At 43.7% G+C, this 23,328-nt stretch overlaps 1 protein-coding gene across 2 annotated transcripts in view; it reads left to right on the forward strand.

The window, feature by feature from the left end:
* Window positions 1-649: 649 nt before the first annotated feature.
* Window positions 650-23,328, forward strand: part of DAG1 (dystroglycan 1) — a 64,259-nt gene continuing 41,580 nt past the window's right edge. Inside the window, exon 1 of one of the 2 annotated variants that reach the window (XM_028718569.2) lies at window positions 650-809. The gene's annotated coding sequence lies outside the window, so the exon portion shown is untranslated. Of the gene's footprint in view, window positions 810-954; window positions 1,248-23,328 lie in introns of those variants that run through there. The other variant, XM_028718570.2, reaches the window with a different exon arrangement.

Below are 23,328 nucleotides of genomic sequence, written 5' to 3' on the forward strand. Positions count from 1 at the left end.
AAATCAATGCTTAAGTCACTGTACTTCAGCACTCTTAATATAGACAGCATTCATATTTTATGGATTGCTTTTCCACTGCATTTGTTCTGAGCTTGTATTTCATTAAAGTGCTTTGGTTGCTGATGAACGTATTTCTGAGAGCGCGCAGAGTGCATGCCTCTCGCGAATAATCACAGCAGGCATCTCTGATCTAGAGCTAAGAGTCATGCCTTCTAAACAGATAAGACCTCAGTATCGCTTATTTTACAAAACAAGTGCTAGATGGCGGGTTTCGAATTTTAGGGATGGAGAATCACGCTCTTCACTCTTTCTCAGTCTTTGTCCCCAAGAAGAAAGGAGAAGCGGTGGGCGGAGTTTGCAGGTGGGGCAAGGCGCGCTGGCTGCGCTTTCCCCCTCCCACAAGAATTTTTAGGACAGGCCAATCGGGAAACGAAGAACCGGAATTCTATTCACCTCTGCCCAATAATAAGTCTGGTGGTGGGCGTGGCCTCGGTCCCTTGATGGGGGGGCGTGCTATATAGAGCCCTGAGGGTGTGGCCAGGGGAGCGTGCGCCCGTTTCTGTACGCCGAGGAGGGGCGTGGTTTCCTTCGGCGAGAGGGCGTGTCCTGCGGCTGGGGGTGGGTGGGGGGAGGCCGGGCGCGCGCGAGGCGGAGCCCGGCGGGTTGGGTCGGGGCTGTCGCGAGCCAAACGGGCAGAGTCTGGCGAGCTGCGCTGCGCTGCGGCTCGGCCCGCGGAAAGGTTTCGTTGATTGGTTGCGGCGCGCTCGTGCCGGCGGTTGCTAGGCTCCTGTGCGCCGCCCCTCCCCCAGGTACGTGTCGCGGCGCCGTCGCGCTTGCTCGGTCGCCTCCTCTGTCGGTCACTGTGCCGGCGGCGAGTCCCGGGAGGGAGCGGCCTCCTCGCTGGGGCTTCTCAGGGGCTGGCGGGCGGGCGGGGGACGAGCGGGAGCGCGCCGCGGTAGGTGAAGCTCCGTGGGGGCGACGGCGGCGGCAGCGGCAGCCAGCACCGGCGCGGGGCCCTCGCAGGCCCGGGATTCGGGGAGTCCCCGAGGCCTCTCCAAGGAGCTCTGGCTCGCGCTGGATCTCCTGGCGGATTTCAAACTCTCACCTCTCCTCCGCTGATCCCTCCGCGCCCGCTCGCTCTCCCTGCGCCCCGAATCTCCTCCACTCTCGGGTTTCCTCCTCCCCACGAGGTGCATCTCACCTTGGGCCTGGGCCACGGTCTTCCCTTCCCGGAGGGGCGTCTGATGGTAAGGCAGGTGGGGGGAGGGTAGATCCGGCACCCACCAGAATGCAGGTGGACGTGCGATACTGGCTGAGCAGGTGCAATTGGCGCTGGGAGCACTGCTCTGCTCTCCTCGTGTGTGTGTGTGTGTGTGTGTTGAGCATTGAGGTGCGCCGCAGGCAGGGTCGGCAATACTGGGTTGCGATTGAAGGGTCTCTGGATTGCTAGGCGGTAGGAACGAGTGGCCTTGGGGTACCATGATGTTTTCTTGAGACTGGGAAACTGGGCCATCTTTAACGTGTAGGGAAATCTTTGAGGTCCTGCTAGAAGATTGCTGCCGTGCCTTTGCCATTTTGGGAGTGTTGCAGGCCCCCTTTCATTAAAAAAACTCTGCAGTTGCCTGCCATGTTGAGGAATGAGTTCTCTGTTAGTTAGTGTTGGACGAGCAAGCTGCTGTAAGGCCTAGGCTAAGTGTTTCAGGAGCTCCCTTTTTATAATACTGTCATGCTGAATCTCAGAAACATCTAGCTATATGGCTCAACCTTCTATCTGCAATCTAATGTAGCAATGCTAATTTCTAAGGCCCTCAATCTGCACCCACAGTTCCCTGATTGAGAAGAAAGTGGTAGCTGATAGAATTACTTGATGCTAACTATAGTAATAGCAATGCCACTCAATGCTTCAGATCTGTGTTGAGATCTGTAATCCTTGTAAGGTTGCTACCTAATTCTGTGCTGTTATTGTGGTCTGGACTATTTGGCCAATATCTACAGCTGGAAGTGCTAGAAACTTTGTAACTGCTAAGTAGGAGCCATTGCTTCTCTGTAGGTACATGTTTATATGCTGGGACTGCTTTAGAGTCTGTATCCTGGAGAGCTAGGCCTGCAGGAATCATTGACACTGAACATGTTAAGTGCAAGTTTGTTTTTTAAAAAATCAATTTATTCACCAGAGGTACTATTGACTTGTAAAGCGATGCCTTGGAACCATTATTCTTGTTGTAGGTAATGCGGTCATGATACCAGTAATTGCTGGCTGTTCCACCACATGCAGAATGAGCACTGCATTCCAAAAGCTTAATCCAGTACAGGCATCTAGTACAACTTATAAAAAAGCTCAGTATATTTAGAAGCAACGTGTAAGGGCGTGTTAAAACAGCAGCTTTCCTGGTCTGGTGTTGTAGTGCACATTTGGAAATGCAATAGTGAGGCTAGAAAAGGCAGTATAGTATACAGTACCTTTTCCTTACATCACTCAGTACATTTCCCAGTAATTTTTGCTGGCTGTGTCCATGGTTAGGGGACCAGTGTGCACTGAAGTACCCTCTGTGTAATCACTGTAGGGATTGGATGTGCTGAATTGTATATTTGATCCTCTAAATAGGGCACACCCACTTGATGTTAAGATGTTTAATGGATTGGAGTCCTGGGGAAATAACTAATTTAAATTTCACTGAAAACACTTTAGTAAACTAAGCTACTATACATGTGGTTCTTTTTAAAATGCTTCTTCAGGTAGCTTGATCAACTATTCTAAAGCAAATTCACTGAAGGTGAGGTAGGGAGGTTCCTTAGAAGAGATAGCTGCGCCATTCATCTAGCAAAAAAAAAATATTGTTGGTAGTATGCACATTTGCCAGCAAAATAATTTCTGTCCTGTATGACTTGAGAAAGTAGTATGACCAAAATGAAGCTTGTTTTTACCCTAACAAAACTTCAGATTTTTTTGAGAACGTGGAAATAGCTCCATCTTTAACATGCTTTGTGTTTTTACATGTGATGTATTGGATCTATAAACCTAGGTATTAGCCCTTTGAGAGCAGCATGACTTTCTGTTGTTGTGCTCTCTCCCACTAATATTTCACAGTGGAACGTTACATTGTAAATAACTTCCATATCAATTTATATGTCACTTGCTGATTATCAGATAGATAAAAGTCCTGTACCATGTTTCTAAGATATTCGGGTCCTTGAATACATTTCTGATAGCTAAGTATTTGATACAAGAACAGATATTGATACAAGAACAGATATGGATGCTTGACACTCTCTGGACCAACTAGAAATTTATTATTAGCTGGTAAACTGAAGATATGCTAGGACATGTGATGTTTCCTGAAGGGAGCCTTTAAAGTGAAGTATATATTCAGTGCTATGAAAAAATAGTAAGAAGCAGTTCTATAAAAGCTCAGTTCTAAATGACAACTTCCATAGGGGGAAGCCTCAGCAGTCTGTTACAGTAAAACCGATAGTGTTGTGACACCTTAAAGAGTAATGGATTTATTAGGACATAAGCTTTCATGGATGTTAATCTTTTTGCAATAAGAGTGGGTGCCTTCTAGTTTGTCACTGCTGGCTGAAAAGTAATGACTTTCCTACCCTTGTGTCCTACAGACTGTGGAGGCTGATAAGCATTTAGGGGAAGTTTAATGTGTGGAAGTGGGTTCCTCTCTTCTGAAGAAAAGTGGCCCCTGTATAGTATCAAATTGTGGGGGGGGGGAGACCTTTTGACAAAAATGCCCATTATCTACACACCACTTTATGCTAATTTGCTAATTGTTAAACTGTGTGGAGGTACAGTACTGTGCTGCAAACATGCAATGATAAATTAATTAGTTTGGACTTCCAGGCTCCTTTATTTATCTACTAACAGTAAAGGCTTTCTGTTGCAACTCTGCACAATCTTCTGTTCTGAGTGTATGTCTTGCAGTTGGTTTCCACTGGAGGTGGGCAATTCTTTGCTGTCTCTGCATTAGTTTTCAGTAGAGTATTCAGTTACTCCCCAGTTCAGAGATGCAGCTGAATTACCTGCCTTGAGAGGAGGTGCTTGTTGCATCCACTCAGGATGCATAGCCTAAATATTAGTTCAGACAGAAGCAAAGTCAGGTAATACCATTTCACAAGGCATAAGATACCATATTTTTCGCTCTATAAGACGCACCAGACCATAAGATGCACCTAGTTTTTGGAGGAGGAAAACAAGGGAAAAAAATATTCTGAATCTCAGAAGCCAGAACAGCAAGAAGGATCGCTGCGCAGCGAAAGCAGCAATCCCTCTTGCTGTTCTGGCTTCTGGGATAGCTGCGCAGCCTGCATTTGCTCCATAAGACGCGCACACATTTCCCCTTACTTTTTAGGAGGGAAAAAGTGAGTCTTATAGAGCAAAAAATACAGTATCTCAAATTCTAATTCTGAAAAATGCATCCTTCCCTACCCATCTTGAAGTTTGTGCTACTTTGTCATCAGTCTAAAGTAGCACAGTAGCAATCAGCATAGCTCGTGTGACCACTGCAAATGAGTTTTTTTTCAGTTTGTATGCCTATTTCCTGTGAAACATTGAATGAAAACAACTGAAGTGTGTTGAGAACATGGTTCTGAAACTCTAGATCATTTTGGAGTAATGAAATTTGAAACAGGACAGCACTTATAGGTGACTTTCCTGGCTGCTATTTATGCTGGGATGTTAGCTTTGGACCCATTCACATACACCTAGATGTTTCCATTTGATCAGTTTTCCATTTTTCTTACACGTGCTTCCTGCAGTTGTTCTTTTGTCTAAACAGTGTGCTGGAACCTCTGGCACCAGTGTGGAGAACCAGGAATGCATTCTTGATGCTAAATATTTTGGCTTTGTTTCAGTAAACGTGGGAGAGAAGCCTTAGCTTCCACAAGTCTCCTCCTTATTAAATGCAATTGATTGACACATACTTGAGTTCAGTAGTTTAAACCTCAATACATGTGAGGTCCTACTTTTTCACTTTTCCCATGACCTCCTAGAAGTCATGTGAAGAGGGAGGTTCTGGTATGTTTTGAGTATCATTGTTAGTTCTCTGCAAGCACCCATTATAATTACTGGGATTACTAAATGCAGTTCAGTATTTCACTCTCTTGACAAGCTGTTGATCATAAGACTTTATTCCAAGTAGGGGCTTTTATTTTCCAAAGTAATGTGTGAGATAAAAAGTATTTGTAGTATTATTATTATTATTATTATTATTATTTATTTGTACCGCGCCCATCTGGCTGGGCTTCCCCAGCCACTCTGGGCGGCTTCCAACAAAGATTAAAAAGACATTAAAATGTCACACATTAAAAACTTCCCTGAACAGGGCTGCCTTCAGTTGTCTTCTAAATGTCAGGTAGTTGTTTATCTCTTTGACATCTGATGGGAGGGCGTTCCACAGGGCGGGCGCCACTACCGAAAAGGCCCTCTGCCTGGTTCCCTGTAGCATTGCTTCTCTCGGTGAGGGAACCGCCAGAAGGCCCTCAGCGCCGGACCTCAGTGTATAACTGCTACAATATCAAAATATGGTAAAATTACTGAAATACTTCAGTGTAAAAACAGAATTTTTGAATGTTGAGGATTTTTGTTTTATTGGTACATGGGTGTCCTGGACTGCATAACCCTTATTAATCCTTAAATAAAATAAAATGTTGCATCTTTGAGGAGAGTGTCAGAAAAAAAGAGATCAAATAGTAGTTAGACAACTGTGTCAAGATTCAAAGTTCCATTGGTTGTCAACCAGTGTGCTGGAGCACTCTGGGGAGACTTGAGGAATGTTCAAAGGAGCCCTGAATGTTCTTTCATTAACTTGCAGCCCACATCTTCCAGCATTACTTCTCTCTCTTTCTCCCTGAGGAACATTCAGGGGACCCAGCTGGGGCAGAACAGGGTGGGGCAGGGGCAGAATGGGAGAATCCCCACTTACACATGTCCTGTAATGGAACCCCAGTGTAAGTGGCTCTCACAGCGGAGCCACAGAAAAAATGTGGTTGATCAAGGGAGCCACGGACTCGAAGGTTGAAAGCCACTGCTAACAAATTAAAAATTAGCAAGTCTCTAGTTGATTGCTTACACCTGACACCCAATAGTTTTTAAACAACTTGAATATAAAACTAGATTTTCTAAATATATGGAATTTGCTATAGAAATCTACCATCTCACCAGAAGATGAGACAGTAACATAGGGTGGAGGTGTTTTGTTAAACTCTGTAATTAACTTAATAAGCTGGTGGAAAGTATTACTAAAGCTTGAATTGTTAAAACATACAGAAGAACAAGCATCAATGAGAACTAATAAATGTGGCTTCTATAAAGTAATAAATGTGGCTTCTTGCCTCCCATAAACTTTGTGAGTTCTTAAATGTCAACAAGACATGCTCCATGTCTTTTCGGGTTGCTCAAAGCAGTTTACCACCAGTAATTAAAGATACTAATAAGGACAAAATCCAGTTACGTAGTAAACTAAATCTGCAGGAAGGCCTCTACCAAAAATCATCCTAAAGAAATAGGTCTTGCTTTCCTCATGAAAATAAAGCAAAGAGGTAGATGTCCTAACCTATAGCTGCTAGGACAGTGTTCCCCAACCTTGGGTCTCCAGCTGTTTTCGGACTGCAATTCCCATCATCCCTGACCACTGGTCTTGTTAGCAAGGGATGATGGGAGTTGTAGTCCAAAAACAGCTGGAGACCCAAGGTTGGGGAACACTGTGCTAGGACACAGTTTGGGAATGGTCTGTGCCTCTGAGTTGTTGCAGTTGTAACTTGCCACAAAGACGCTACAAATAATAAAGCCTGTTGACTGACCTCACCTCAGCGGACTAGTAGTCTTTGAGGTTTGTGAGTCTAGGCTATGCAAGGCTTTAAAGCCGGGGTAGGAAGCCTTTCTTGGCCCAAGGGCTGCATTCCTTTGCGGAGTGATCTGGCCACTGCATACCACTAGTTAGTGTGGGGACCGAGGCAAAGGTGGCTGGGACAATAGATGCCACTATTCCCTTTGTACAATAGAATATATTTTAGCCAGAGATTTCTACACACAGAAACAAACACATACATATTCTATATCTCTCCATCCAGGCAAGGAAAAGGCATTACCATAATTTAAGGCATACTGTTCAGCCAGGCAAAGCGCTCAAGAAGGACGTAGAATAGTGGGTGAGATGAGGGGTGTAGCCTGGGGAGAGTCCCAAAAGCCTGATAGGGAGGCTTGTATTTGCCTCCCAGGGCTGACACTCCTAATTCCTGCTTTAAAGGTTAACACAAGCACCTTGAATTGGACCTGGAAGCAAATTGTTAACTAGTGCAACGGATGCAGAACAGGTTGAATATGGTTGTGCTTTTCAGCATCTGTCAGGGCTGGCTGGTGGAGCAGTGTATAGAGTGACAAGGTGTTATTAATTAGTCAGAATTTTGTGTAAATTATTACTTGCAGCTTTTCATTACAATTTAGTAATGGAATATCATAACAAAAGTATGTGAAACCGGTAATGTTAATTGTAGGTAGTTCTGATCGGATGCACCTAAATAAATAATCAGGTAAGGTTTTCTAGCTCATATATCATTCAATATACTCTGTGATGTTAAAATACTCCCAAAGTTTTACATAGAAACTCCAACAGACTTCGTTTTTGGGCAGGGGATTCCTGCTATGGCTTTCAGAGTAGTTATATATTCCTCATGTCACTTAAGGCATTGCTGCTTATGCTACTTAATTTGCAGTCACAAAGGTCAGGTCACTATGAGACACTTAGGAGCTAGCAAAAAACTAGATAGCCCTGTATAGAACTGGAATTCACAAATATTTAGAACAATTAATTGGTTTGGGTGAAGGATTTTTGCTGCCCTCACTATAATATATGCATACAGGGTGGAATCAGAGATGTAAAGTTTCTGGAAATTTTAAAGCAATGGCAAAAAATGAAGATGGGGGTAGGGGGCAGAAGAAAATTTTGGGGAGGATAGCAACATACAGTATCTGTGGAAACCCAACCAGATGGGTGGGGTATAAATAATAAAATTATTATTATTATATACAATACTTGTTTAAAGCACCTTTTACAAATCAAAATTCACTTGTTACTGGTCATGCTCCCTCCTCTTCTTTCATTTAAAAGTGAATGTGGATCTTTAGTTTTGTGCTAAAAGAGGATGGGCCCAGTATAGGCCAGGCCTCTTGTTGCTTATACTGTATCCTTTTGATTGAGTTTTCCTACCTGTTCAGCTCCGTGCATGGAAAAGGAATTATGTCTAAGACATGTCCCCTCCTCCTTTCTAGGTTCCTGTATTCTGTCTCTTGGTCACACTAGAGAACATTTGGTAGAAACTCACATACTTACATACTGAATTGCTTACTCTTAATATTGGTTGTTCCACAGTAGTATCTTAAATATAGGTTAGCATGCCAATTTGGAACGCTCTGCCAGAAAGCTGAAGCTTCTGGAACTTCAATAGATTTCTGGAGAAGTACTGCAAGGGTATACTCCATAGATTTTGATGAAGGGACTATAGCCAGAATATGCAATGCTTATTATTCAAAGGGCTTAGAATTTTAGTTTTTATTGAGAGATATTCTGTAGCTGGAGCTCCCCTCAGTAGTTCAGAAACTTCTAAAGGTCCAAGTAAATGTTGGCCTAGATAGTATCCAGGCTAAGCCAACAGCACTCCCCACCCCCAAAGATAATTTAAGGTTCTGTATTTGACCTTTTAAGGCCTGGAACCACTTAGGGGACATTTTCTCCCTTACATGCCTTCCCCCTTCTTGTGAATTAAAAATCAACTAACGATGTCCCTGTCAGGGGAAAAGGCAAGGTGTAAATATATAGAGGATGACCATCTGCCATGGATACTTTAGTTGAGATTCCTGCATTGCAGGGGGTTGGACTAGACCTCAGCGTCCCTTCCAGTTCTACAATTCTATGACTCTGTATGTGCCACTGACGTCATTCGTTGGTAGCTTTTACTGTGATAGGTATCTGCGCAATTGAACTTCCAAGGGAGATCAGCCAGGTCTATTTTATTGAAGTTTGACAGAAGAAAATTTATCTTCTTTGTTATGTATTTGGTTTCTGAACATGAGACTGTTCTGGTTTCTCTAGGCCATTTTAATTGTTTTCCGGGAGTTTATTTTATTAACTTTAAATGTGTTATGTTCCTATTACATTTATCGTAAGCTGCTTTGGGGACATTGAAGTAGAAAATCAGTTTATGTTGAAATCATTTTATTTGAATGCATAATCCCTGCAACCTACATTGAAAATTCAGAACTTCACTCATTGAGCGGAAGAATTGTTGCATGGAGAAAACAGAAGTGAGGCATGCCAATAGGTCAAAACCAATTTTCAAATGCATATAAGTCAGTTCCCAATGAACTGGTTGTCTTTCTACGTGCAGAACATGTACCTATTCAGCCCCTTAGTTTCTGTCATCAGGGTAGAACCTGTCTGAAAAAGAACAAATTCTCACCTTTGTACCATGTATTTGTGTGGATACATTTAGCTGAGAGGTTGTCCTTACAGTTGTGGGGGATGTCCCCAATGTCATACATGTCTGTCGAAATAATGCCATCAGAACTATGCAGTGAAGATTCACAGAGGATATCCCAAGTTTGAGTGTCTTATAAGACATAATCCTATGCACATATTGAACTCAATAGGATTTAGAGCTCCATCTGGACTATATCAGTGTCTCCTAGGCTATTGTAAACTTCCATATGCATACGGTTTCCCTCTGTAACACTCAGCTAGAAGAGAGTTTGCTGTGCCAGACTCTTAAGCTCCTGCAGTACAGAGGGATGAGACTTGGGAACCTGCTACGGAAGAAGCAGAATGGATAGTACTTCTACTTCAGTGCATGCAGCATAATATATCTGAATGGTCTTCGGGCTAGCAATTTCCCACTGGACTTAAAATGAAACTTTTGGTTTTGTCTTGGCTTCTTGTTGCTGGTGCTGTAACAGCCGTGTACAGTATGACATGAGATTTTACAGCGTCAAAAAAGTTTGATTGTTCCTGCCCAGGAACGATCATTTTATGCTGCCCAGGAACGATCATTTTATTCTTATTCACAATTATTCACAGTTTGTTTTCTGATTTGGGGGGGGGGGGGCTTGTTTAGTCATTTAGTTCAGGAGATATTTCAAGTAGGCATCCTAAAATAGGACAGAGTCAAAGCTGGTTAATCCTTTCCCAGTCTCTAGAGTTCTGCTGCAGACAACTGAGCTCTTTTTCCTCCCTTGGCTTAAATTTTCATATCTTAGAAATAGAGAAGTTTTATAGATCAATAAAATTTTCTGCAGATAAGACTTTTTAAAACTAAGCTATAGGACGTATATCTGCTTCCAATGCACTTGTACTTGGAATGGAATGTCATGTGACATGTTGCAGTGAGATAGGCTTGGATTCATGTTAGATGTCTCGCGTGCTGCTGTCTTTACTGCTGGCTCTGTATGTTTCTTTCATGATATTTAATAGTTTCTTTTAATAGTAGCTGAATGTCTGAGTCAAAGGTACTAGTTCCTGAGAGCAGATTTTAAAACTTGTTTTTAAACAAAGAGATGATATCGTTGTTTCTGATGCCTTGAAGGACAGTTTAGGACAGGTCAAAGTGGAGGAAACAGTTAAAGAGGGTTGCGGTGGTCATGGACTTGTCCATCATTTAATTTGATTGTGATAAACAGAATCGTTCCAGCCATCAGAATAAGGAAGTTGCAAATGTGGTTCTCATGAATCTACCTGTCCTGTTAAAGATTAGCACATTGCATCCAGTCACACTACTCTAGGGGTCAGCAACCTTTTTCAGCTGTGAGCCGGTCCACTGTCCCTCAGACCATGTGGTGGGTCAGACTATATTTTCCGGGGGGGGGGGGGAAATTAACAAATTCCTATGCCCCACGAATAACCCAGAGATGCATTTGAAATAAAAGCACACATTCTACTCATGTAAAAACACCAGGCAGGCCCCACAAATAACCCAGAGATGCATTTTAAATAAAAGGACACATTCTACTCATGTAAAAACACGGTGATTCCCGGACCGTTGGCAGGCCAGATTGAGAAGGCGATTGGGCTGCATCTGGCCCCTGGGCCTTAGGTTGCCTACCCCTGCACTACTCAGCTTAGCTGTCCTCTAAGAAACTTGTCTGGGGTACCTCAAATTGAATTCTTGGGTGCCTTTTTATCAGATTAGTACTAAATCTTATCCTGTTCAGGAATTATTAATCTGTAACTGTGAGAGACACAGGATTTTTTAGCGTTCTGCCCCAACCTTGCTGTTTTTAGTGGCAAGACCTCATGCCACACTTGAATACACTTATAAGCCTCCCTGCAGTTGGCAACCCTGATCACACAGGGCTCCTGCTGGCGGGAAGGCTTGTAAGTGTGTTCAAGCAAACATGCTTGCAGGCTCCTTTCATACCCTGCTGCTGTACATGGCAAAATTGGGGGATGGAGCAGGCAGGGTGTGCATGCTTGCCAGCCCCACATTCCACACAGTTACAGGTTAATTATTTCTGAGTAGGTTTTTTACTTGTGCTAGTTGTTTGCTTAAATTTTGCGCTTGTAACAACAACATTTTTGTGCTTTCTTATTATGCATCTTTACAGAAATTGATCAGGCCTAATGAATTTCTTTACATTTTCCCCTTAACACCTGGACACATAATTGCAATTGTATGTATCCTTTTAAAGGCACTCCTCATTGCAAAGTTCTGAGCAGGTGGTCAGAACCTCTTGGCTTCTACTGGGGAACAGATTACCGTATTTTTCGCTCCATAAGGTGCACCGGACCATAAGGCGCACCTAGTTTTTAGGGGGGGAAATCAAGAAAAAGAAATGTTATTCCCCCCCCCCCAGCCCCAAAGAGCAAAGAAGCCAAGACAGCGAGTGGGATCCATCCCGCTCGCTGTCTTGGCTTCCTCTCTAGCCGCGCGCAACCTCTCCAGCCGGGAGAGGCTGCGCGCGGCTTCGTTTTTAGCCACGGGGCTGGGGAAGGCCGAGCTTCCCCCGACCCCAGCCCCCAGAACAGGTCCGGGAGCGGCGGCAAGGTTGTGAAGCCTTTGGAGCACAGCGCGAGGTCCCGCTGCGCTCCGAAGGCTTCAGGCAGCTATCTCGCTCTCCAGGCTTCAGCGAAAGCAACACGTTGCCTCCGGAGCGCAGAGGGAACGCTCCCTCTGTGCTTTGGAGGCTTCGCGTTGCTATCGCTGAAGCCAAGGAGCCTGCATTTGCTCCATAGGACGCACACACATTTCCCCTTAATTTTTGGAGGGGAAAAAGTGTGTCCTATAGAGCGAAAAATACGGTAGATTATTTTTTAAGTTATTGGGCTTTGTTCCCAAAGCCTCTTACTTCCACCTCCTGTAATTTTAGGCCCTATGATCTAATGTCCATTGACATGATCAATACTTGCTGCATGTAAATTCTGAATTTGATGTTCTCAAAATGAACGTAGTTTTCATTGGAGTTTGTTACTTCAAACTGTATGGAGAAGTGCATGTTTGAATCACCCTCCTATGATGGAGCTTCCTGGTTTTGGAAAGCTAGTATGTTGGGGGGGGAGAGACTTGCTTAGTTTTCTCCTTAACTTGTTTTTATGCTTGGAAGCATTCAGATGTGTTTCATGTGCTCTGGACCTGTACCCTTTTAGAATATTAAAAATAAAATTAAAATTCAATATTTTAAAATTAAAAACAATATTGTTTGTGCAAAACAACTTTGGGTGGGTGCTCCCCCTTAGAAACCTCAACAAGTTACAGCACCTCTTTTTCTAGAAAAAAGCCCTGAATGCAATGAGATAAAAAGGAAGAACTTCAAAGAAATTAAAATAGAAATTAAACAAGCTTATTAAATTTGTGTTGACTCCCTTGTCCTTTTTCACTGCCTCCTGGATGAAACTTGAGCTTGATTAGGGTAGATGTTGCTTTGGACATGAAGTTTCATCATGCAGGTTCAAATCTTAGTTCAGTCATGAAAGACTTCACAAAGTAGTTCTTTAAATAATGGTTCTTAGGTCTTATTACCCTCCTCATTTGGTGGCTTGGCTCTTGGGGCTGATCCCAGACACACTAGGAGATTTGAATGCATAATAGCAACTTTAAATTGTTGTGGCTGATACCTAGATGTAGAGAAGCCGCAATGGTCAATAAATACTTTCTCCTTTGGGGCACCTTGCCCTAACTGAGGTGATGAAAACTTGGGGAGAGGGTGAGGATCAGATCAAAGTGTTTACAATCAGGCTAATGTCTTGTGGCTTTGAACAATGTGAAGACTGAACTGATTTGCAAAGTACATTCATAGGCAAACAATTATTCCATTTACAGTCCTCCCCCAGCCCTCCACCCCTTTCCACCCACTCACTGGAAAGGAATTAGCCTTATTACCATGACTTTGAAAGTTCCTCTGCTGCTAGACTGAAACTTTCTTGAAGACCTGCTGGGAGATTCTGAAGGGCTTAACAAAAACTATCCATTGTTAGACCCCTCTAGTATTTAAGTAATCACTAAATCTACTGAGGATCAAATTCTTTTTTTTCAAGAATATTCATCTGAGATTTTTTTATTTTCTCCAAAATTAGAAATTGAAGATGAGAAGAAAGTACTCAGTTCCGATAACCTTTAACTTTGTTACCTTGATGACTTGGATAGTATTTATTGCCACTTAATTATCATCTTTATGATATGCCATTTATTCTGCAAGTTATAATCTGAATAACCTTTTGAATGTAATTTAGTCTTTAAAATTTTTTTTAATGGTTTTAGCAGGGATTGCCAAGCAATATTTCTTGCATAGCTTAGCCATAACAAACAAAATGGTCTTGATAGACCAATTGTTTTCCAATTATTTTGTTTTTTGTGTCACTTCCAATCCCTTAGTTGCCACAGGGTTGAATGAACAAACATCAGTTATCTATTTTCCTAATCTTTCAAGCAAACATTTTGTGCAATACCAATTTTCTTCATTCATGTAAATGGATCAGTTGACCTTTCAGTTCTGGCCTAATCTCTGCCAATTTGGAAAAGGCAGCTTTGGTTAGATTACTGAAAATGCATTTATATCAGGTTTGTAATTGCCCCTGCCAGATTACCCGGAATCACCAGGCAAGAAAGCTTTTGAATATTGGAAGCAGGTACCTGACTCTTTTAGTCTATAGATGTGCCAGAAATGGTATACTGTGGACAGGCAGACTAGTAAACATTTTTTGTGGGCCAATAACTAGGGAACATGTCTGCAAGGTTTATTTATAGAATACTAAACTATGGCAGTTCTGATGGTGGTATTTGTAGTAGTAGTAGTTTTATTGTTACTTTTATAATCAGTACTCTTGATGGTTTACAGCAGACAAGTTATGCCGCAAGGAGCTTACAATCTGAAAATGCTTTTTTGAGTCTCTGGCAGCTGACGTTTCAGGTTCAGTTGTATGGTTACTTGATACAGCTGCCAACTTGAGGCACAGCTGCATATTTTTATTTGGAGATTAGACAAAATCTAGTCTTCATCACCCTCTTTTGCAGGATGTTCAAGGTGTGTTTGTTCCCTCCCAGGCTTGCGGCTGCTGGGGATGGTTGCTGGTCTGACCTATTTGCATGGGTGACTGGCTTGGTTTGGTGGTAATGTCCTGGGAGTGGAAGATAAACTTTCTCCCAGGAGCACTTCTGTTTGCCATAGCACTGAATCAGAAACTCAGGCAACTGTAGGATGGACATAGCAGTATTTTGGCACACTAATACAGAAGCATGTCCTAAGTAGCACGTTAAGAGAATAAGACTTTTTCTGTTATGCATAGTAATAGCTATGGTGGCTTCTCCACTGAACCTCTTTGCTGAAAGTCCTTCCTAACTTTCCAATATACTACAAATTTCTGTTCTTATTTTTGTCCTGACAGAACTTTTTTTTTGTTCTTCTGATTTCCTGTCAGCCTGTCATATGAGTTAACTGTGGTTTTGAACTAGCTGGGCAACAGCTGCCAAAACTACCAGACCCTAAGCAGATGATAAAATCCCCTTGTTATTGTGGTGTATTTGCCCTGCTCTTGACCGAAAACATATTGTTCCCAGGAAGAATGTAGGGGCTATAACACAAGTTTGAACAAAGAAATAGGACAAGCAGATATTGAGGGCACTGTTATCAACCACTGTCCATTATCTAGTTAAATCATTAGGTATTGCACACTCTTCTTGACAGGCATGCATTCCTGACATAAGGACTAATTTGGCCTCTGAGTTCTTCCTGAGTAATAAAACATGTCAATGTGTCTTCAAAACATGATTTTTCTTCTTGAAAATACATCTGGTAAATTGTGAAAAGGGTCAGAACAAAATGAGACGAGTGATTCTTGACATGAGAGTGTTGCTTTACAGCTCATTATGCTTCAAACAGTATAGCCCCAGCACAATGGGATCCCCGAGCAAAGGCGTACAGCTCATTATTCTCTCATACCAAAATATTTGAGCATTAGTCCATATACATTCTTATTGTACAATCTCTGGGGCATCTGGAAACTAATTTTGATGCCTAGTCACACTATGTACTCATGATAATGCTACATTCACAAGTAGCCACAAATTTCTGTCTGGCTTTGGTTTCCAACCATGTTTTGCTGCTGGCTGGCTATGAAGACTAATCCTGCCATAAAATTACAGCCATACAATACACAATTTAAAAACAGTATCTGTTTCATAAAAATGAAGTGAAATATATAGTAATTCAGGTTTTATCTTAATTAACGAACACATGACATTCTTTACCTTTTCCTTTCCAATTTTTGGTCTTTCCCTCCATAGTAAATAACATGGGTTACATCCCAAACTACATGAGTGTAAGTCTACATGAGAAGAGGACTTTCTTCCTCTGTTCTTCCCATTACTGCCAATGCTTTGCTTTTGCCAGTTTCCTTCTTCCTCTCTGCAGCTGCCCTCTGCATATCCCAGCACTTTCCTTGGAGTAACAGCGGCTTGTACTGTGGACAAGGGTCTGGTAAAGCTCAGTTGAATGAGCAGATTTTTATTTGTGTAACTTGGGTATAACCCATACATTTTTTTAAAGCACTTAAAAAAAAAGTTTACCTTTTTTGGTGCAAACCCTCAGATGTGGGAGGGTCAGAGTTTTGCCCAGTAGAGGCTTATTCTGATGAACTATCCAATAAATTATTACAAAAGTTAGTAAGGAATGTCAGGTAAGAGTCATGTGGCATGAGTGTTTATTAGCTAGAGTCAGTCTCAAGGACAGTTTTTCAAGCTAGAGCACTGAAACAGGATTTGGAAAACTATACGCGGTCTTCATTTTCTATTCAGGATTCATTAGGAAACAGGCTTTTGTCATTTTGAGTTCTCAGTGACCCCAACAGGGTGGTGGAAATATGTGTTTCAGGGTTAATACGAAGAGTTCTGTAAACTCAGAAGCTTTGCTTGTTATTTTGTGGCACTTTGGTCCTAATAAAATTATTGCCTGACACCAGATTTTGAAATTTACAGATTTTCCCCAACTGTGATCTCTTGACATTTCACATGTTTAGGATTGCAATCCTGTGCACACTTAACATGGGAGTCAGCATCATTAAACCCTGTACAGTGGTACCTCGGGTTAAGAACTTAATTCATTCTGGAGGTCCATTCTTAACCTGAAACTGTTCTTAACCTGCAGTACCACTTTAGCTAATGAGGCCTCCCGCTGAGCTGCGCTACTGCCATGTGATTTCTGTTCTCATCCTGAAGCAAAGTTCTTAACCCGAGGTACTATTTCTGGGTTGGCAGAGTCTGTAACCTGAAGCATCTCTGTAACCTGAAGCATCTGTAACCCAAGGTACCACTGTAACTCAGAAGTAAGCATGCATAGGATCAAGCTGTGAAACACATTTGAGCATTTGCTTAACTGAAGGAACTTCTGCCAGGTGTAAAACAAACTTTTATTTGTAATAACTTTTTAAGACAATGCAACATATAAGAGAAGAACCATCCCTCCTTTTCTGCGCAAAGTTATGTGTAAAAGAAACTAGTTGATTTCTTTTTGATGAACTGAGCTTTTTCTAGAAGTTCAGGGGCTTGCCAGACTAGTGAAGTTATGAAAATCTGGTGTGAGGAATCCATCATAACAGTAAGGTTGGAATAGATCTTGGCTGCCTATGTTAATCTGAATGTGTAAAGGTCTCGGAACTCTTGACTGCAGGTTTTCTTGTCTCCCAGTTTAAGCTTGGGGTGTATGGGATATCTTCGGTAGAAGAAAATAACGAGTAAACGCATATCTGGAATGGAGTCCCTGAGACGGTTGGATGGCACATTGTACGTCTCCTTCCAGCAACTCCTGTAGCCAATCTATTGCCAAACATATTGCTTTCCATTCCTTCTGAGGTCAAGAGGGGGGTCTTGTTGTTAGGACAATCTAGAACAGTGTTTCCCAACCTTGTGCCTCCAGCTGTTTTTGAACTACAACTCCCATCATCCCTGACTAGCAAGACCAGTGGCAAGGGATGATGGGAATTGTAGTCCAAAAACAGCTGGAGGCACAAGGTTGGGAAACACTGATCTAGAACCTCCATACACACCACACAGGTTTGTTCCCCGGGGGTGGGGTCACTTAGGTGTTGCTAACTTAGCAGTTTGACTTCACTCCCAGACGTGCACTCCATTGTCTCTTGAGACAGACAGATGCCAACCAACCAAGTGCAAGCTAGGACTCGGAGCCTAAGTTAGAATGAGAAACAAGCTTGAAACCCCTGAAAAGATTGTGTTCGATGAGCTGCTTTATATTTCTGCTACTTAATTCATGGAATGCTTTAAATTTCACTTGCTATTTGAAAGTGGATAATAGAAAGTCTTACAAAACCACATTTTCAGATGCTTCCATTTCAGAAGAAATTCACAAGGTGAACAGTACAATAAAGCTCTTATAAGTATAGCTAGTTGATTTTCAAATGAACCTTAAGGCATAATAAGTGATCGTGCTGGTTTAAATTGAGACTATAAACTCATTCATAAAGTCGCACCACAAGACTTCCATCCATTGCTGTGCTTTAAATGTACAGTTTTTTTGAGTTTATAAGTTGTGACCTAATTCTTTGCATATGAGAAGAAGGGACGCAGGTGGCACTGTGGTCTAAACCACATGTGTTTTTAGGAGCAACTGTCTATCATTTTATTACTATTCAGCTGCAGGTTGAGGTGGGGGGTGTTAATCCATTAATGGGATACCAGGACCCCAACTCCTGCTAGCTATTTGAAAAAGAATAAGTCCCAAAGATAAAATGGGGCAAAAGTGTGTTTGCATTAAGTACAGGAACTTTTTGGTCTTTGCAAACTAATCTCTGGGCTTTTATTCTCAGAAAATTAGTATTTCAGAAAAGTTTCTGTTAGTTTTTATGGGGAAGGGCATTTGACTTGAAATCTCATGATTTGGATTAAAATAATACAAGCTCCCCCTGCATCTTAACTAGCCACAGATATCACCTCAGCTGTCAAAGGACGTATTACTGTACTTTGAGGGCACCCGCCGGCAGTGCAGTTCAGTACTCAAATAACTGATGGTACCCTTGTCCTTAGAGCAGTGTTTCCCAACCGGTGTTCCGCGGCACACTAATGTGCCGCGAGACCTTGCCTGGTGTGCCGTGGGAGGGAGGCGGGCGAGTCGGGCGGCGAGAGGCGGGGCGGCGGCGGCGAGGATCCGCGTCGAGCCGGGGGCGGCTCCGCGGTGGTGGTGCCGAGGTTTCTCTCTCCATTCTCCCCTCACACACACACACAGGAAATAACACAGGATCAGCTGACAGGACCCGGCCAATGGGGCGGCGGCGGGGCAGCGCGCGCAAAAGGGAGGAGCGCGAGACAGCGGACGAGGAGGAGGCCGGCATGTCCGGGCAGCAGCAGCAACAACAGCAGCAGCAACTCCCGGCGACGGCTCCTCAAGCCCCGGGCAACCCTACTCCCTCACCGGCCTCGGCCGCCCTCCTGCTCCACCCGCCGCTGCCTCCCCCGCCGCCGCCGGCCACCTCGGCCCCGCCGCCACCCCCTCCTCCGCCCGCTATCGCCGCCGCCTCAGCTGGGCCCATGCCTGCCGGGAGCGGCGGCGGCAGCAGCAGCATCAGCGCCCCGGCGCCCTTCCCTCACGGCGGCGACCCGGCCCTCCTGGTTCGGGAGGCGGGCACGAAAGCCCCACCCCTCGGCGCTCGCCAGCTCCACGCGTGTCCTTGCCTGGGCGAAGGTGCTTCTTGGACGGGAGGCTGCGGCGACCAAAGACCCCGGCGGCTGGCAGGAGGAAGCGGAGGAGGAGCGGGAGGCTGACCCCGAACTCGTGGGAGGAGGTGAGAGAGAGAAGGCGCTTGGGCAGCCACCCCAAGCCAGCGCACGCGGGCGCCCCTTTGGAGCTGCCCACCTGAGCGCACGGGACAGGAGCGGCGATTTGATTCGCGCCAGGCCACGCTTGCTGCGGAGGGAGGAGGAGAACGGCGCCTTCCAGCCTCGTCTCGCTTCGTGACAGCGCCGACCGAGCCTGAGAGGGAGCAGATCCGAGGGGGATCTCCCCCACCCAGCCACCCCCTCGCCGCCCGCCCTGCTCCTGTCGTGGCAGCTGACGAGCCGACTCGCCCTGACCTGCGGGGTCCCCCACGCCGCCTCCGCTCACGGCGGCGACCCGGCCCTGAACGAGCAGGAGAAGGAGCTCAAGCGGCGCCTCAAGCGGCTCTACCCGGCCGTGGACGAGCAGGAGGAGGAGTTGGAGGAGTCCCTCAGTCCCTCGCTTTGCTGCCTCCTCCCCCCCCACCCCCAAAGCTTGGAGGTTCCCCGGCAAGGGGGAGGGGAAAAAATTGAAACTTACACTTTCGTGCGTCCCTCCCGGCGTGACGCTGCGCGCTGACATCACGGGGCTGTAATGGTGGTGTGCCTCGAGATTTTTTTCATCAATCAAGTGTGCCTTTGCCCAAAAAAGGTTGGGAAACACTGCCTTAGAGGGACACTGGTGGCGCTTTGGGTTAAACCACAGAGCCTAGGGCTTGCTGATCAGAAGCTCCCGTTGCTCGGTCCCTGCTCCTGCCAACCTAGCAGTTCGAAAGCACGTCAAAGTGCAAGTAGATAAATAAGTACTGCTCCGGTGGGAAGGTAAACGGCGTTTCCGTGCACTGTTCTGGTTCGCCAGAAGCGGCTTAGTTACGCTGGCCACATGACCCGGATGCTGTACGCCGGCTCCCTCAGCCAATAAAGCGAGATGAGTGCCACAACCCCAGAGTCTGCTACGACTGGACCTAATGGTCAGGGGTCCCTTTACCTTTACCTTTACCCTTGTCCTTTATAACACGAGTCTTCAGTTTACTGGTCTACAGAAGGCAATTGTCTTCAATTTTTTGAAATCTACCTTCACCCTTAATAAGCAACCCAGTTAACTTTCTGTATATATCCAAACTCTGGCCAATTAGTTATTCAGACTTTCTTTTTTTAAAACGAGAACACTTTAATAAAATTGTTTGCATCATTTGTTAGTCTTTAAAAGTATTAGTGCCTTTACTGCATGTAAACAATTATAAATATACAGTTCTGAACGTGGAGCTTAAGCTGTTGTACCCTAAAGTATCACAGTGCACCATAGCTTGGCAACTGGAATAAATAGAATAGAAACAATATTGTCAAGCAGAAAAGGAAGATTCTGTTTGGATTTAGAATGGAGTGGCCTGGATCCAAAGATTCTTGCAGCTAGTTCAGCGTGCTGCTAAAGAGGCATTGGGCTTGTTTCTTGAAAAAGACCAACTCCTTGCTTCATGGGAAACTTCTTTTGAATCCCTGTTCTGAGGGGAATTTTAAAAGCAGTGTTTGGTATGGCTTGGGGGCAGAGGTTCTGCCATTCAAAGGAAGAAAAGTTAAATCCTACTGGGCATGTCCAAGCCTTTGGGTTCACTTTAAAGTAGCTCTTAAGATCTTGACCTGTTCAGAGTTGTCATGCAAAAACAGAAGAAACTTGTATTTTTAAAGAGCTCAGAAGATAAGCATCACTATAAGGAACAGCAATACATTTGGATATTAATTTAAATTAACAAGACTCCTAATGGGTGGGGATGCACTCCTGTGGTCATTTAGCTTGGAGTAAACCCTATTGATCTGAGCATGACTTGCTTCTGTGTAAAAGGCATCAGATCTGGTTGCAGTTTATCCAAAAAGTTACTCTTTCTCAACTAATAGCTATTTATTTTTATGCATTTATTGTAAATTAGATTCATGAAATCTAGCAAAACTCATTTATTCCTCTACTCAGTTAGCAGCCCAGTTCAGATAAAACAATCTCAGTCCAATAAAGCAGAGGCTATTGAACAAAGAATGAGTGTTGTATCTATAATACTCCCTCTGCACTCAAATGCTTGTTGGGTTTCTTTAATGTACAGTTTCCCAGTTTTCCATACAATCTGGAAGACTGTGTCTTAAGCTCTGTTTGTAAGTCAGGATTGCAAGCTTTTGTTTGTTCTCATTTTGTGAGTAACAATTATAGTCACTTTCCCGGTTTCGAAGTAATGGGAAACAAGAAATAAACCCCCAAACTGTAGAATTAGGGCACATAAGCAGAGACGAGACAGCACACAGATGCAAACACTCCTCTTCAGTCCAATTTAAGCCATGATTTGTCAAACAATATCATCATGTTCCGAAAGATCCATAGCTTATTTCAAACAATATTATTTTAAGACACTGCTTTAAAACATTTCATTATCCTAAAAGAGAAACTACTTTATAGAGCTTTCCAATTGCTGTATCTTTCCGTGATCTAAGGTAGTGGTGATAAGAATGGGAAGTCATATTCTGAATTTTTCCATTTGCTTTTACATCTCTACAGTTCAATTATTATATCAGTATTCTAATCTCTTGTTTATTTTCTTTAAACTGAAGATTTATTAGAATTACCTTGTGATAGACTTCATTAGAAAATGCACAATGATTGATCTAGTTAAGCCTCAATGTGAGCATTCTTTTTAACCCCCCCCCCATAAATCTTTGGGGGGGTTTTATGTGTTTGTATTTTCAGTACTTTATCTGTATACAAGATGATTGTAAGAGAAGTCTTGAAGAATACTATTGTAAAATGCTGTGTTTCAACCACTGAACCAGTTCTGGGCTTTGGTACAAAACTGCCAGAGGCCTTTTTTGGGTGGGGTGGAAGGTTGAGCAGTAGATGATTCTTCATCTGATGACTTGAATACATAAGTTGTTTTTCTAGCTACATCCAGAGAATGTTGTAGTTCCATATGGATAATATTAGAAATCTGAGGTGTATTTTGTTCACACAGGGCTTTGAGGCCAAGCAGACCTGACCAGCACCTTGTGTAAATGGTAGGGCTGGGCAATAACTGGTTTTCAATATTGTGATATATCATTATATACCGATATATCATGATATCTGAAATAAAGAAGGAACAACGTAAATGTGAACAGGACAATGTCCTGGCAGCTGCTACTACTTAAGGGTCTAAAACTGATAAATGGTGATATTATCAATCACCTCATGGTCACTTTCAGCAGCAGGCAAGCCAAAATGCATCCCAACAGGACTTTTGGGTTTGGGCTTGGCTGCCAAATGGTGGTATTCTGGAGAATCCGAAGTATGGTGATGAGTCATAGTGTATACAAATAATCTGGTACTGCCAGCAGGCCCGTTAGACGGCAGAAGCAGCAGCAGCCATGGCATAATAATCTGCAGCCTGCGAGGCTTCCCAGTATGCTGCCGCTGCCAGCACTCCCTCTCACTGCTGTCGTGAGGCCTTGCAGGCCACTGCTGTTACTGTACTACCACCACTTTCCGTCGCCAACACAAGGCCTTGCAGGTTGTCGCCACTACTGACAACATGTACCACGGTCATGGCAAGGTGTTTCTTCAACTGCTACTTCTGCCTGCTAGCAGTTTGGCAGTCCCAGATTATTTGTATTCACTATGACTCATTGCCAATGTTGAACACCAGATATTGCCAAGACCTTACTCACATTGTGATTCACGATATATTGCCAGCTCAGATATTATGAAACAGTTATCACGATGTGAACTTCAAACCAGTCCTATATACCGCCCAGCCCTAGTGAATGGAGTGTGCTTTTTAGAAGTCCAAGAGAAGTGTGAAAAGGGTTCCCTGAAAGTAAGAAATTTGAAACTACAGTCATACCTCATGTTACATTTGCTTCAGGTTGCACATTTTCAGGTTGCATCCCACGGCGACCCGGAGGTACCGCAAAGGGTTATTTCCAGGTTTCGCCACTTGCACATGCGCAGATGTACAAAATGATGACATGCACAGAAGCAGCGACGCACAGACGCAGGTTGTGTTCTTTTCAGGTTGCGAACGAGCCTCCGGAACGGATGCTGTTCACAACCAGAGGTACCACTGT

This window comes from Podarcis muralis, chromosome 2, assembly GCF_964188315.1.
Source record: "Podarcis muralis chromosome 2, rPodMur119.hap1.1, whole genome shotgun sequence".
NCBI lineage: Eukaryota > Metazoa > Chordata > Lepidosauria > Squamata > Lacertidae > Podarcis > Podarcis muralis.